The sequence below is a fragment of the Musca vetustissima genome, unplaced genomic scaffold (assembly GCF_032173495.1).
Source record: "Musca vetustissima isolate MV318-11 ecotype Yass unplaced genomic scaffold, APGP_CSIRO_Mvet_v1 utg36902, whole genome shotgun sequence".
Classification (NCBI taxonomy): Eukaryota; Metazoa; Arthropoda; class Insecta; order Diptera; family Muscidae; genus Musca; species Musca vetustissima.
Window position 1 is genome coordinate 194,870 of NW_026878835.1, and position 13,688 is coordinate 208,557.

The 13,688-nt window shown below is 33.2% G+C and overlaps 1 protein-coding gene across 1 annotated transcript in view; it reads left to right on the plus strand.

Moving 5' to 3' along the window:
• The window catches only part of LOC133323608 (phosphofurin acidic cluster sorting protein 1-like), a gene marked incomplete at its 3' end in the record, with an annotated part of 105,077 nt that overhangs the window by 49,746 nt on the left and 41,643 nt on the right, over positions 1–13,688 (plus strand). The gene's annotated exons all lie outside the window — the stretch shown is intronic.

Here is a 13,688-nt window from a genome sequence, read left to right on the forward strand (position 1 = left end):
CACGCCTCAGTTGGCCTTGAAAAATATTCTTTAATAAATCCACGCCTCAGTTGGCCCTTGAAAAATATTCTTTAATAAATCCACGCCTCAGTTGGCCCTTGAAAAATATTCTTTAATAAATCCACGCCTCAGTTGGCCCTTGAAAAAATATTCTTTAATAAATCCACGCCTCAGTTGGCCCTTGAAAAATATTCTTTAATAAATCCACGCCTCAGTTGGCCCTTGAAAAATATTAATTAATAAATCCACGCCTCAGTTGGCCCTTGAAAAATATTCTTTAATAAATCCACGCCTCAGTTGGCCCTTGAATCCACGCCTCAGTTGGCCCTTGAAAAATATTCTTTAATAAATCCACGCCTCAGTTGGCCCTTGAAAAATATTCTTTAATAAATCCACGCCTCAGTTGGCCCTTGAAAAATATTCTTTAATAAATCCACGCCTCAGTTGGCCCTTGAAAAATATTCTTTAATAAATCCACGCCTCAGTTGGCCCTTGAAAAATATTCTTTAATAAATCCACGACTTGGCCCTTGAAAAATATTCTTTAATAAATCCACGCCTCAGTTGGCCCTTGAAAAATATTCTTTAATAAATCCACGCCTCAGTTGGCCCTTGAAAAATATTCTTTAATAAATCCACGCCTCAGTTGGCCCTTGAAAAATATTCTTTAATAAATCCACGCCTCAGTTGGCCCTTGAAAAATATTCTTTAATAAATCCACGCCTCAGTTGGCCCTTGAAAAATATTCTTTAATAAATCCACGCCTCAGTTGGCCCTTGAAAAATATTCTTTAATAAATCCACGCCTCAGTTGGCCCTTGAAAAATATTCTTTAATAAATCCACGCCTCAGTTGGCCCTTGAAAAATATTCTTTAATAAATCCACGCCTCAGTTGGCCCTTGAAAAATATTCTTTAATAAATCCACGCCTCAGTTGGCCCTTGAAAAATATTCTTTAATAAATCCACGCCTCAGTTGGCCCTTGAAAAATATTCTTTAATAAATCCACGCCTCAGTTGGCCCTTGAAAAATATTCTTTAATAAATCCACGCCTCAGTTGGCCCTTGAAAAATATTCTTTAATAAATCCACGCCTCAGTTGGCCCTTGAAAAATATTCTTTAATAAATCCACGCCTCAGTTGGCCCTTGAAAAATATTCTTTAACAGGCCCTTGAAAAATATTCTTTAATAAATCCACGCCTCAGTTGGCCCTTGAAAAATATTCTTTAATAACGCCTCAGTTGGCCCTTGAAAAATATTCTTATATAATCCACGCCTCAGTTGGCCCTTGAAAAATGTTCTTTAATAAATCCACGCCTCAGTTGGCCCTTGAAAAATATTCTTTAAAAAATCCACGCCTCAGTTGGCCCTTGAAAAATATTCTTTAATAAATCCACGCCTCACGCCTCAGTTGGCCCTTGAAAAATATTCTTTAATAAATCCACGCCTCACGCCTCAGTTGGCCCTTGAAAAATATTCTTTAATAAATCCACGCCTCACTTGCCCCATTTCTATTTACAATTTATATTAATTTTTTTCATTTGGACTTTCCACTCAAGCAAAAAATTGGCTTACATTAATATGAAAGAAAAAATACTAATGAATGCACAACGACAAGTACGTGACCTTATTAATGGAACTGACCTTGTCGAACATTGACATTTTGGTTTTGAAATTTTATAAATTGGAAAATGTTCTCTACTCTGTGTACATATTTTTAATTAGAATTCTTTATTATGGCATTATTAATTGGATAATGTCAAACATTATATTTGAAATAATACTAATGGCGATAATATACTTGTATACATACCTACTCAATGGCAATTTATGCAAAATTGAATGCCGCACACAGTCACATAGGCATTGCAACCACAATATTGGATATGATGTGCCTTACGTATTTACATGATACTGTGTTCGGTGGTCACGGTGTGTTTGGGAAGAGGTGCGGTACATTCACCAACAATGTAATTTGCTCAAAACAAAACACTTAATGCTATGAATACTATTTTTGAAATACACAATTTTGAATATTATATACATACATGGCTACAACTACTGGCCATTATTATGCAGATACATTTTCCATGTCCTAGTCCATTGTAGAGCACTTGTGACGCTATCGAACGAATAGAGGCAATAACACGTTTAGTTTACATTGTTTTTTATTTGATGCCATTTGAATTTTTAGTTATGGGATCTTGTACTAGGCCACTGCTAAATGTGTATTTATGGAATAATGGCCAACTACAAACATGGCCATCAATAGATGTTCTTCTTACCATTCAATAGGAAATAATAAAAACAAAAATATTTATGGGACATGTACCGGACTTGTTGTTCTATAGGATTTTTTTTCTATATCGAAGACCGAGTGCAGATCACGCCTATGTTGGTCCTTTGAAAAAATATTCTTTAAAAAATCCACGCCTTTGCTCAGTTGGTCGTTTAAAAAATATTCTTTAAAAAATCCTCGCCTTTGCTCTATTGGTCCATTGGAAAAATATTCTTTAAAAAATCCACGCCTTTGTTCTATTGGTCCTTTGGAAAAATATTCTTTAAAGGAAACCACGCCTCTGTTAGTCCTTGGAAATTATTTATAAACTGTCCATTTCTTTTTTTCTCATTTTCTGTGGCATTCTAAAAATAAAATGTTTGCCCTAAACGTCTTCTTCTTATTCTTTGCAGTAATATTGTTTTTAAATCGATACTAGGAATTACCACAGAGAAAAAAACACTTTTTGTTTGTCTTTGTGCAAAAACAGATTTCGCAAAAATTGCTATTACCGCTTTTTTTTTGTTTACCAGAGAATGAAATCGGAAAAATGGGAAAATGAAAATTTCTTCGATTTCCTTTTGTCTAGTACTTGCTTGAATAGTTGATTAGAAAATCTGAGGAAAAAGGGAAAATAAAAAACCAGCCATTTACCCTGGCATGTAAACGAATGCAGTTCCCTACATTTGGGCGCCATTTGTTTATTCCACTAGCTAACCTCGGCCAATCAATGAGCAATCTGAGTAATTTTGTGAAGAACAAATTAATTATTAATTTGTTTTGATTTGAAGGAAATGAAATTTAACTTTATATTATATATATATATACGCCAATAATTCACCCTATCATTATTGTTAACAATAACTCATTGCCATAATTGTAAAAAAACAACAAAAAAAAATATTTATCAAGAACAACAAATCTGTGCTTAATTATTCCATGTGGATTTTTTTCTTTGTTAGTCGTCAGTCGCTGTTGGCTGACGCTTCTGTTTTATTATGGCAATATGCAACCCATAGCGTGTACGTATGTCTGTCAGTGTGTCTACAACGTCATCACCGTCGTATACATGAAAACAAACCATAAATTTATTCATTTAATACCTGCTGTGCTTTTGTGATTTACTACACAATTTTCATCCATTCAATAGCAAATTTCAATGGCAGACAACAGCGACTGCCGCCAACCGACCGGCGAGAGCTCCGCACAAGCTTTGCATATAATTTGTGCACAAATATTTTCAAATACAAATGATTATTGCATGGACAATTCTGTTGTTAGGTATTTAGATTAAATCAAATCTACACAAAAAATAAATAAAAACAGCGCGCACCTCTCTAATCTTAATGTGACATTTTTTTTTTGTAATGACAATGATGAGGCAGTAGGGTGGTTGGCAGGTGATTGACAATGGCTGGTCGGCTAGTCGTCGATAGCTGACCAGTGGGGTAGTTCATCTTGATTAAATGTTTAGATTTTTATATAAGTTTCCTTATATATATTATAAATTTAATTTTATAATTCAAATAATAAACTAAATTCCATTTTTCTTTATTTCAGGTAATTTTTATAAATTTTCAGAGCATATATATCCGTCTCAAGGTGAGATAAACATTTTCTAGGGGGTTTTAAGATCCAGACCTGGATTTTTTAAGAATATTTCTCAAAGAATCAACAAGGGCAGCATTTTTTAAAGAATATTTTTCAACCGACCAACAGAAGCGTGGATTTATTAAAGAATATTTTTCCAAAGACCCACAGAGGCGTGGATTTTTTAAAGAATATTTTTTCAACCGACCAACAGAGCAAAGGCGTGGATTTTTTAAAGAATATTTTTTCAACCGATCAACAGAGCAAAGGCGTGGATTTTTTAAAGAATATTTTTTCAACCGACCAACAGAGCAAAGGCGTGGATTTTTTAAAGAATATTTTTTCAACCGATCAACAGAGCAAAGGCGTGGATTTTTTAAAGAATATTTTTTCAACCGACCAACAGAGCAAAGGCGTGGATTTTTTAAAGAATATTTTTTCAACCGACCAACAGAGCAAAGGCGTGGATTTTTTAAAGAATATTTTTTCAACCGATCAACAGAGCAAAGGCGTGGATTTTTTAAAGAATATTTTTTCAACCGATCAACAGAGCAAAGGCGTGGATTTTTTAAAGAATATTTTTTCAACCGATCAGCAAAGCAAAGGTGCGGATTTTTTAAAAAAATTTTTTCAACCGACCAACTAAGCAAAGGCGTGGATTTTTTAAAGAATATTTTTTCAACCGATCAGCAAAGCAAAGGTGCGGATTTTTTAAAAAAATTTTTTCAACCGACCAACTAAGCAAAGGCGTGGATTTTTTAAAGAATATTTTTTCAACCGATCAGCAAAGCAAAGGTGCGGATTTTTTAAAAAAATATTTTTTCAACCGACCAACTAAGCAAAGGCGTGGATTTTTTAAAGAATATTTTTTCAACCGACCAACAGAGCAAAGGCGTGGATTTTTTAAAGAATATTTTTTCAACCGACCAACAGAGCAAAGGCGTGGATTTTTTAAAGAATATTTTTTCAACCGTCCAACAGAGCAAAGGCGTGGATTTTTTAAAGAATATTTTTTCAACCGACCAACAGAGCAAAGGCGTGGATTTTTTAAAGAATATTTTTTCAACCGACCAACAGAGCAAAGGCGTGGATTTTTTAAAGAATATTTTTTCAACCGTCCAACAGAGCAAAGGCGTGGATTTTTTAAAGAATATTTTTTCAACCGTCCAACAGAGCAAAGGCGTGGATTTTTTAAAGAATATTTTTTCAACCGTCCAACAGAGGAAAGGCGTGGATTTTTTAAAGAATATTTTTCAAAGGACCAAAGAGCAAATGCGTGGATGTTTAAAGAATATTTTTCAAAGGACCAAAGAGCAAATGCGTGGATGTTTAAAGAATATTTTTCAAAACATCAAAAGAGCAAAGGCGTGGATTTTTTTAAAGAATATTTTTTCAACCGACCAACAGAGCAAAGGCGTGGATTTTTTAAAGAATATTTTTTCAACTGACCAACGGGGGCGTGGACTTTTTAAAGAATATTTTTTTCAACCGACCAACAGAGCAAATGCGTGGATTTTTTAAAGAATATTTTTTCAACCGACCAACAGAGCAAAGGCGTGGATTTTTTAAAGAATATTTTTCAAAGGACAAAAAGATCAAAGGCGTGGATTTTTTAAATAATATTTTTCAAAGGACAAAAAGATCAAAGGCGTGGATTTTTTAAAGAATATTTTTCAAAGGACAAAAAGATCAAAGGCGTGGATTTTTTAAAGAATATTTTTCAAAGGACAAAAAGATCAAAGGCGTGGATTTTTTAAAGAATATTTTTCAAAGGACAAAAAGATCAAAGGCGTGGATTTTTTAAAGAATATTTTTCAAAGGACAAAAAGATCAAAGGCGTAGATTTTTTAAAGAATATTTTTCAAAGGACAAAAAGATCAAAGGCGTGGATTTTTTGAAGAATATTTTTCAAAGGACAAAAAGATCAAAGGCGTGGATTTTTTAAAGAATATTTTTCAAAGGACAAAAAGATCAAAGGCGTGGATTTTTTAAAGAATATTTTTCAAAGGACAAAAAGATCAAAGGCGTGGATTTTTTAAAGAATATTTTTCAAAGGACAAAAAGATCAAAGGCGTGGATTTTTTAAAGAATATTTTTTAAAGGACAAAAAGATCAAAGGCGTGGATGTTTTAAAGAATATTTTTCAAAGGACAAAAAGATCAAAGGCGTGGATTTTTTAAAGAATATTTTTCAAAGGACAAAAAGATCAAAGGCGTGGATTTTTTAAAGAATATTTTTCAAAAGAACAAAAAGATCAAAGGCGTGGATTTTTTAAAGAATATTTTTCAAAGGACAAAAAGATCAAAGGCGTGGATTTTTTAAAGAATATTTTTCAAAGGACAAAAAGATCAAAGGCGTGGATTTTTTAAAGAATATTTTTCAAAGGACAAAAGGATCAAAGGCGTGGATTTTTTAAAGAATATTTTTCAAAGGACAAAAAGATCAAAGGCGTGGATTTTTTAAAGAATATTTTTCAAAGGACAAAAAGATCAAAGGCGTGGATTTTTTAAAGAATATTTTTCAAAGGACAAAAAGATCAAAGGCGTGGATTTTTTAAAGAATATTTTTCAAAGGACCAAAAGGCGTGGATTTTTTAAAGAATATTTTTCAAAGGAACAAGATATAAGGCGTGGATTTTTTAAAGAATATTTTTCAAAGGACAAAAAGATCAAAGGCGTGGATTTTTTAAAGAATATTTTTCAAAGGACAAAAAGATCAAAGGCGTGGATTTTTTAAAGAATATTTTTCAAAGGACAAAAAGATCAAAGGCGTGGATTTTTTAAAGAATATTTTTCAAAGGACAAAATGATCAAAGGCGTGGATTTTTTAAAGAATATTTTTCAAAGGATTTTTTAAAGAATATTTTTTCAATGGACCAACAGAGCAAAGGCGTGGATTTTTTAAAGAATATTTTTCCAATGGACCAACAGTGCAAAGGCGTGGATTTTTTAAAGAATATTTTTCCAATGGACCAACAGAGCAAAGGCGTGGATTTTTTAAAGAATATTTTTCAAAGGACAAAAAGAGCAAAGGCGTGGATTTTTTAAAGAATATTTTTCAAAGGACAAAAAGAGCAAAGGCGTGGATTTTTTAAAGAATATTTTTCAAAGGACAAAAAGAGCAAAGGCGTGGATTTTTTAAAGAATATTTTTCAAAGGACAAAAAGAGCAAAGGCGTGGATTTTTTAAAGAATATTTTTCAAAGGACAAAAAGAGCAAAGACGTGGATTTTTTAAAGAATATTTTTCAAAGGACAAAAAGAGCAAAGACGTGGATTTTTTAAAGAATATTTTTCAAAGGACAAAAAGAGCAAAGGCGTGGATTTTTTAAAGAATATTTTTCAAAGGACAAAAAGAGCAAAGGCGTGGATTTTTTAAAGAATATTTTTCAAAGGACAAAAAGAGCAAAGGCGTGGATTTTTTAAAGAATATTTTTCAAAGGACAAAAAGAGCAAAGGCGTGGATTTTTTAAAGAATATTTTTCAAAGGACAAAAAGAGCAAAGGCGTGGATTTTTTAAAGAATATTTTTCAAAGGACAAAAAGAGCAAAGGCGTGGATTTTTTAAAGAATATTTTTCAAAGGACAAAAAGAGCAAAGGCGTGGATTTTTTAAAGAATATTTTTCAAAGGACAAAAAGAGCAAAGGCGTGGATTTTTTAAAGAATATTTTTCAAAGGACAAAAAGAGCAAAGGCGTGGATTTTTTAAAGAATATTTTTCAAAGGACAAAAAGAGCAAAGGCGTGGATTTTTTAAAGAATATTTTTCAAAGGACAAAAAGAGCAAAGGCGTGGATTTTTTAAAGAATATTTTTCAAAGGACAAAAAGAGCAAAGGCGTGGATTTTTTAAGGCCTTGCAAAGGCGTGGATTTTTAAAGGGCTCGCAAAGGCGTGGATTTTTAAAGGCCTTGCAAAGGCGTGGATTTTTTAAGGCCTTGCAAAGACGTGGATTTTTGAAGGCCTTGCAAAGGCGTGGATTTTTGAAGGCCTTGCAAAGGCGTGGATTTTTTAAAGAATATTTTTCAAAGGACAAAAAGAGCAAAGGCGTGGATTTTTTAAAGAATATTTTTCAAAGGACAAAAAGAGCAAAGGCGTGGATTTTTTAAAGAATATTTTTCAAAGGATTTTTTAAAGAATATTTTTTCAACCGACCAACAGAGCAAAGGCGTGGATTTTTTAAAGAATATTTTTTCAACCGACCAACAGAGCAAAGGTGTGGATTTTTTAAAGAATATTTTTTCAACCGATCAACAGAGCAAAGGCGTGGATTTTTAAAGAATATTTTTTCAACCGATCAGCAAAGCAAAGGCGTGGATTTTTCAAGGGACCGAAGCGAGGATGTTTGTAATCGCTTGGTGTGAAGTCTAGACTGTGTGGCGGATGCATTAAAACTTCCCAACCAAGTCACTGTTGATGTGTGTGTCCTAGCGTTGCCCTGTTGGAACACGACACCTCTCCTGTTGGACAATTATGGTCAATTGCTATCTTCAAACGGTCCCTTCCAGTCCAATTAAATGCATATCAGTACCTTCCTGGCCGTTAGTTCTGGTGTGGCCAAATTTAGAAAAAAAAATTAAAACAGTCTTATGGTCGATTTTTAGCTCCTGGGCGATGTTACGACTGCTAACATGCCGGTCAACTTCGATCATTTCTCCAATTTTATGGACATTTCCGACTACCTGCCTAATGAATTTATTTTCCCCCAACCTAATATATTATTTTTCAATGGTCAACAGAATGTTCGATTTTCTAAACAATATCCATCAAGGGCAAGAAACGTCGGCTTAGTAAATAGTATTTTTTCAAGGACTGTGGTTATTTTAAATATTTTTTTCAAGGACTAACACGGACATAAAAGTCACTTTTTTAAAGAATGTTTGTCAGGTATCAACGTAGTCATAAGCGTGGCTTCTGTATTTTTCGGAGCTGTAATGTTTTTTTTGGAAAACAAAAATTTTCCACGAACTTGATTTTTTATGAATATTTTTCGAAGGGCCAAAGGTGCCATAACTTTATATTCGACAAAAAAGAATACATTTTTCGAATAACTGGGTTCTTTAAGAATAATTGTTGAAGAAGTTTTTTTTTAAATGATATAGGCTTCTATCTATATCATCTATTCAATTTCCCAAACCTGTAGGGAATTCTGTAGGATTTCTATTTGTTTTTGATAATCCGTAGTAGGTATTTTAATTATTTTATATACCAGATTTGAGGACTTGTAGAAGGCATTTTTATCCCAACCTTTACTATTGCTATAATTGTTCGCACATTTTTCCCCAAAACCTCTCCACGTGTCCTCCTTTAATTTATTTAATGCACAATACACATCTACATGTTTATACCTATTCTGACCTTTGCCATTGCAATAACTGCAAAATTATTCCTTCACTGAAATGTGTATATATATTTTGGACACATGGCACCATGAACATGACCCTGGAAATGTTAAAATTTTCATTCATTTGCTAATTTGCCTGACTACGTGTAGTTTGCAAAAAAAAGAGAAAATATTTTGCCTGGTTTAAAGGGCAAACAAATTTGTGAATGCATTTCAACCCTTGGAATAGTTTGCATTGAATTTGTGGAGCTAAAAATACTCCGCCCCAAATGTACATTTAACTTTTGTGGTGGAGCCTTAGCATTTTAGCCATTTTACCCTTGGTATTGATTGAACTAAGCACACTGAACTCCGCAGAATGTTTTGTGTACAAAAAGGTAAAGTAACTACCTGGTTTGATAACAAAGCAGCAAAAAAGCAAGGAAATTTATCGTAACCAAGAATCGCAATTAAAAAGTAAACACCATCAATATCATTATATATGACGATGTGTGTGTGTATATTTTATAACAGAGGCGTACACTGGACCTTAATTAGCCTGCAGGAGCGATATTACATTCTCTTTGTAGAAAAAAATTTATTGTGAACAAAATAACTTGATAGGCCCCACCTAACCCTTTATGCGTACGTCCCTGTTTTACAACACTGATGTGGGAAGGTGTGCAAAAAAATTCTACAAAGAATAACAATTTGCTTGTTCATCACTTTTTTCCGACATCGACCACATACTCAACACCATTCCGAATGTAAGGCGATTAAAACCATCGGCCCCTGCCTTTTCTCCTTCGTCGAACATCAAAGATTTTGTCCATATTGTAAGTGCACGTTAAATAAAGGTTTTTACCAGAAACACCGCGTTAAAGTAGCATGACACGCAAACAAATACCCTCTGAGGTCAAAGAACATTTTACATGTTTGTTGTTGTTGTTACATATCAACAGATACAGGGGAATATGGAAGGAAATAAAGAGCATTAACTATTTGCGAAATAAATTTGCAAATAAATTACTTTTGTGCGGTTTCTAACGAAAACTTCCGATTTTAATGGTGGTTCCCTTCAGAGAAGGAAATAAGCATGTTGTTGGGACAGTTACCCCTCCTATGATTGTTGAAGGGTTTCACGTTGTTGTGAACCGCACAATGGCTACATGAAATAAATAAAAGAGTGTCAGTCGGTGCTCCATTCGCTCCACTATTTGTGGTACCTCCCTCATGACACAAAGTGTATGAGGGAGTGGACCGATGGGTTGCCATCCTTGGCCTTTATTTGGATTTGCTAATAAGATTACGATATGAAAAATAGGATTAAAAAAAAAAACAAAATTAATTTTCAACAAAAATTTTACCATTTTGTATGGGAGATATCAGAAAGAGTGGATCGATATTTCCGATTTTCGAAGTGGGTTTATGTTTGAAAGAAATATATATAAATGTGTTCAAAGAATGTTAGGGTCTAAAACCGATATTTCGATGAGGTACATTTTTATCGTCATATTGTGGGAATCAGCCATTACAGAGATCGGCTGTTGGGACAAGTGGGTGCTGCTGCCAGCGTTGTTTACCGATCGTCGCTCACAAAGGTCATTAAATGGTATTCCACATAAACTCTTGGATCTTAAGCTTATAGAGTTCCATCATCAACAACGTCGTGTCATTCCTACTTACTCACTTAGCTGGCTTGTGACAGAACTTTCGTTTCATAAGCCGTGATTAAAAAAGATTTTCCATTTTTTTCCAATTTGAAAGACCATGTTCGGCAATGTTGTCATCTTGATCTTTCCATCTAATTCACGCTTTTCGTCCTTGAAAAATATTCTTAAAAAAATCCACGCTTCTCGTCCTTGAAAAATATTCTTAAAAAAATCCACGCTTCTCGTCCTTGAAAAATATTCTTTAAAAAATCCACGCCTCTCGTCATTGAATTATATTCTTGAAAAAAACCTTACTTCTGTTGTTCCTTGAAAAAATATTATTGAACAAATTGACGCGCGTTGGTCCTTAGATTTTTTTTTTGAAATTCGCGCTATTGTTGGTCCTTGAAAAAATAATCTTTAAAAAATCTCTGCATCTGTGGGTAATTGAAAAGTAATTTTTAAAAAAATCGCATTTATCGTTGTTTTTTCTGATTTTTTACTTCCCTGTGATTTTTCATTCAAATTCTCAATAATTTTACAATATGTGTTCATCTTTAAATGATATTCCTCCCACGAAAATAATGAAAACACAAAAATTATTACAATTTGTAAAACAATGATTTGTCTCGCGTGACTTCAGCCTCTTATGAATTATTCTCAATAAATGTGTCACCTGGGGGTGCTATACAAAAATGAATCATCATTTTAAACATTTCAAAATGAAATGAAATCATCATAGACAACAACAACAACAAAAATGACTGTATTTAAATTTTATTGTATGACAAAATTCGAAATAATAATTATATAGCGATTCTAATGACTGAAATAATAAAATAAAAATTATAAGACAACAACAAATATGATATCGACACATAATTAACAAATACACCTTGTGCAAACTTCTTAAACACATGTTTTGCCAATTTTTTTATTATTTTTTGCAAAATGAAGAGAAAAATTTCTTCGGAATGATAATATCACTTTAAAGTTATTTTCCTTTTAAAACGGTGCACAAAAATTCTATTTATCTAAAGATGTTATAGTTCTTCGAATAAAGAAATACACAACTATAAAATTTTCTTTTGAATAATAAAATGGATTATTAGTGGCAGTTCTTTTGAAGATTGTGTGTAAACAAATTATTGAAATATTTTAATTTTCTAAATAAAAATTAAATAATTATGTGGAACGATAAGCAACGAGATTATTATCGGACAGATTGCAATAGAAGGTAAAAATTAATACTAAATATTTAATTGAGTATCTTAGTGATTTCAACATATTTCATTAAAAACGCATGAGCTCGACAAATAAAATACGCATTCAATACGAAAACAAGTAGATACTCTTCATATACTTTCCTGTGTATTATCGTGTAGATCAATGGAATTTTGAATTTCATGGTCCACTAACATTTCATTTGCTTTCAACATGAAGACGGCTTGATAAGTAGACTCCTGGTAGTGTGTATATCGATTTCTTATAAATGAAGTTCATATTAACAAAGGCTACTAAATATTAGGTTGGGGAAAAAGAAATCCATTATTTTTATTTGAACTATAGGACTTTATTTAACATGCTTCGGAATGTCCGATTTGGGCAAAATGTGCACCGTTTTGTTGTATGATTTGCTGCCAAGTCCTTCTCTCTATTTGCAAAAAACTCTCGTAGTCGATTTTCACAATCCTCACTAGATACCAATTTTGTATCATTAAAGAAATTTTGTAATGCAAGAAAAAGATGCTTGAACTCCTCTCAGTGAAGTACCGGAAGACACGAGTGAGGTGGAATAGAAACTTCATGCCATCTCTCCAACCGCCTGTATTCCTTGTGTGAGAACATTGAGTTCATGACAACGTGAAATATGTGAACCAACTTGTGTGCGGGATAAAATTTTTCCTCGAACATTTGCTGCAGTCAAACTACTAATTTTGTTTTTTTGAGGTTGAACTCATTTTCTGAAGACTTTGTCATCTTTTAATTTGAGTGTAGTCAACTTAATTTCTCTCGATTTATTCTTAAGGATCACGAGCTTTCAGGGAGTTTTCTGTCATAATGCGTGTTCCACTTCTCCAAATAAAGCGTTTTTTACGAGTAATCATTCGACGTTGCAGCTTCCTTGTAGATATATCTGCAGATTTCCCTTTTTGAGTATTCATTGAAAGTTTCACGCTTGATTGCAGCGTTCTTAGTCGTCCTTGGCCCAATATATGCGGAAAGTTCAATATTTTACTACACAGCAATTAGAGCGACCTTCTATGTCATTCCTGATGAAATTTGAAGCGTACAACTGAGGCAGCCATTAAAAATCACACAAAAAAAGAAAATGAATTGCCAATTTTCCACTTAAATTGAATCGAAAGGAATAGCTACCATATCAGAACCCTATGTGGAATGTAACATAAATGTATCGGAGTATATTTGTTTTCTATAACAATCATGAGGATGGAGTAACCGATCCGTTTGTGAAGACCATGTCTACGTATTCTTAAATCTCAAGGTTTTTGTCGTACTTTTCGAGAGAAAACGTGCTTAACAATTATTCATTCAAGAGAGCAGCTTTCTTAGACAGTCCCATTTCCATTCTCATACTCATTGCACAACAATTCAGCTCTTACCTTGTTCATGTCAAAGAGTTTCTTCATTGAAAGTTTTCTTCAGCGCCACTAGTCTTTCAGAAGCAGGGAATGATTAAAATACCCTCTTTCTCGCGAATGCTCACACCGCGAATTCGAATGTTTTCAATTTATCGCGAATAATAAAGTTACAATGAATGAACAAACATTTGCAATCTCTCGCGAATGTTCGCATTGTACGAAAAATTCACGAACGATAAAATTTCGCTGCA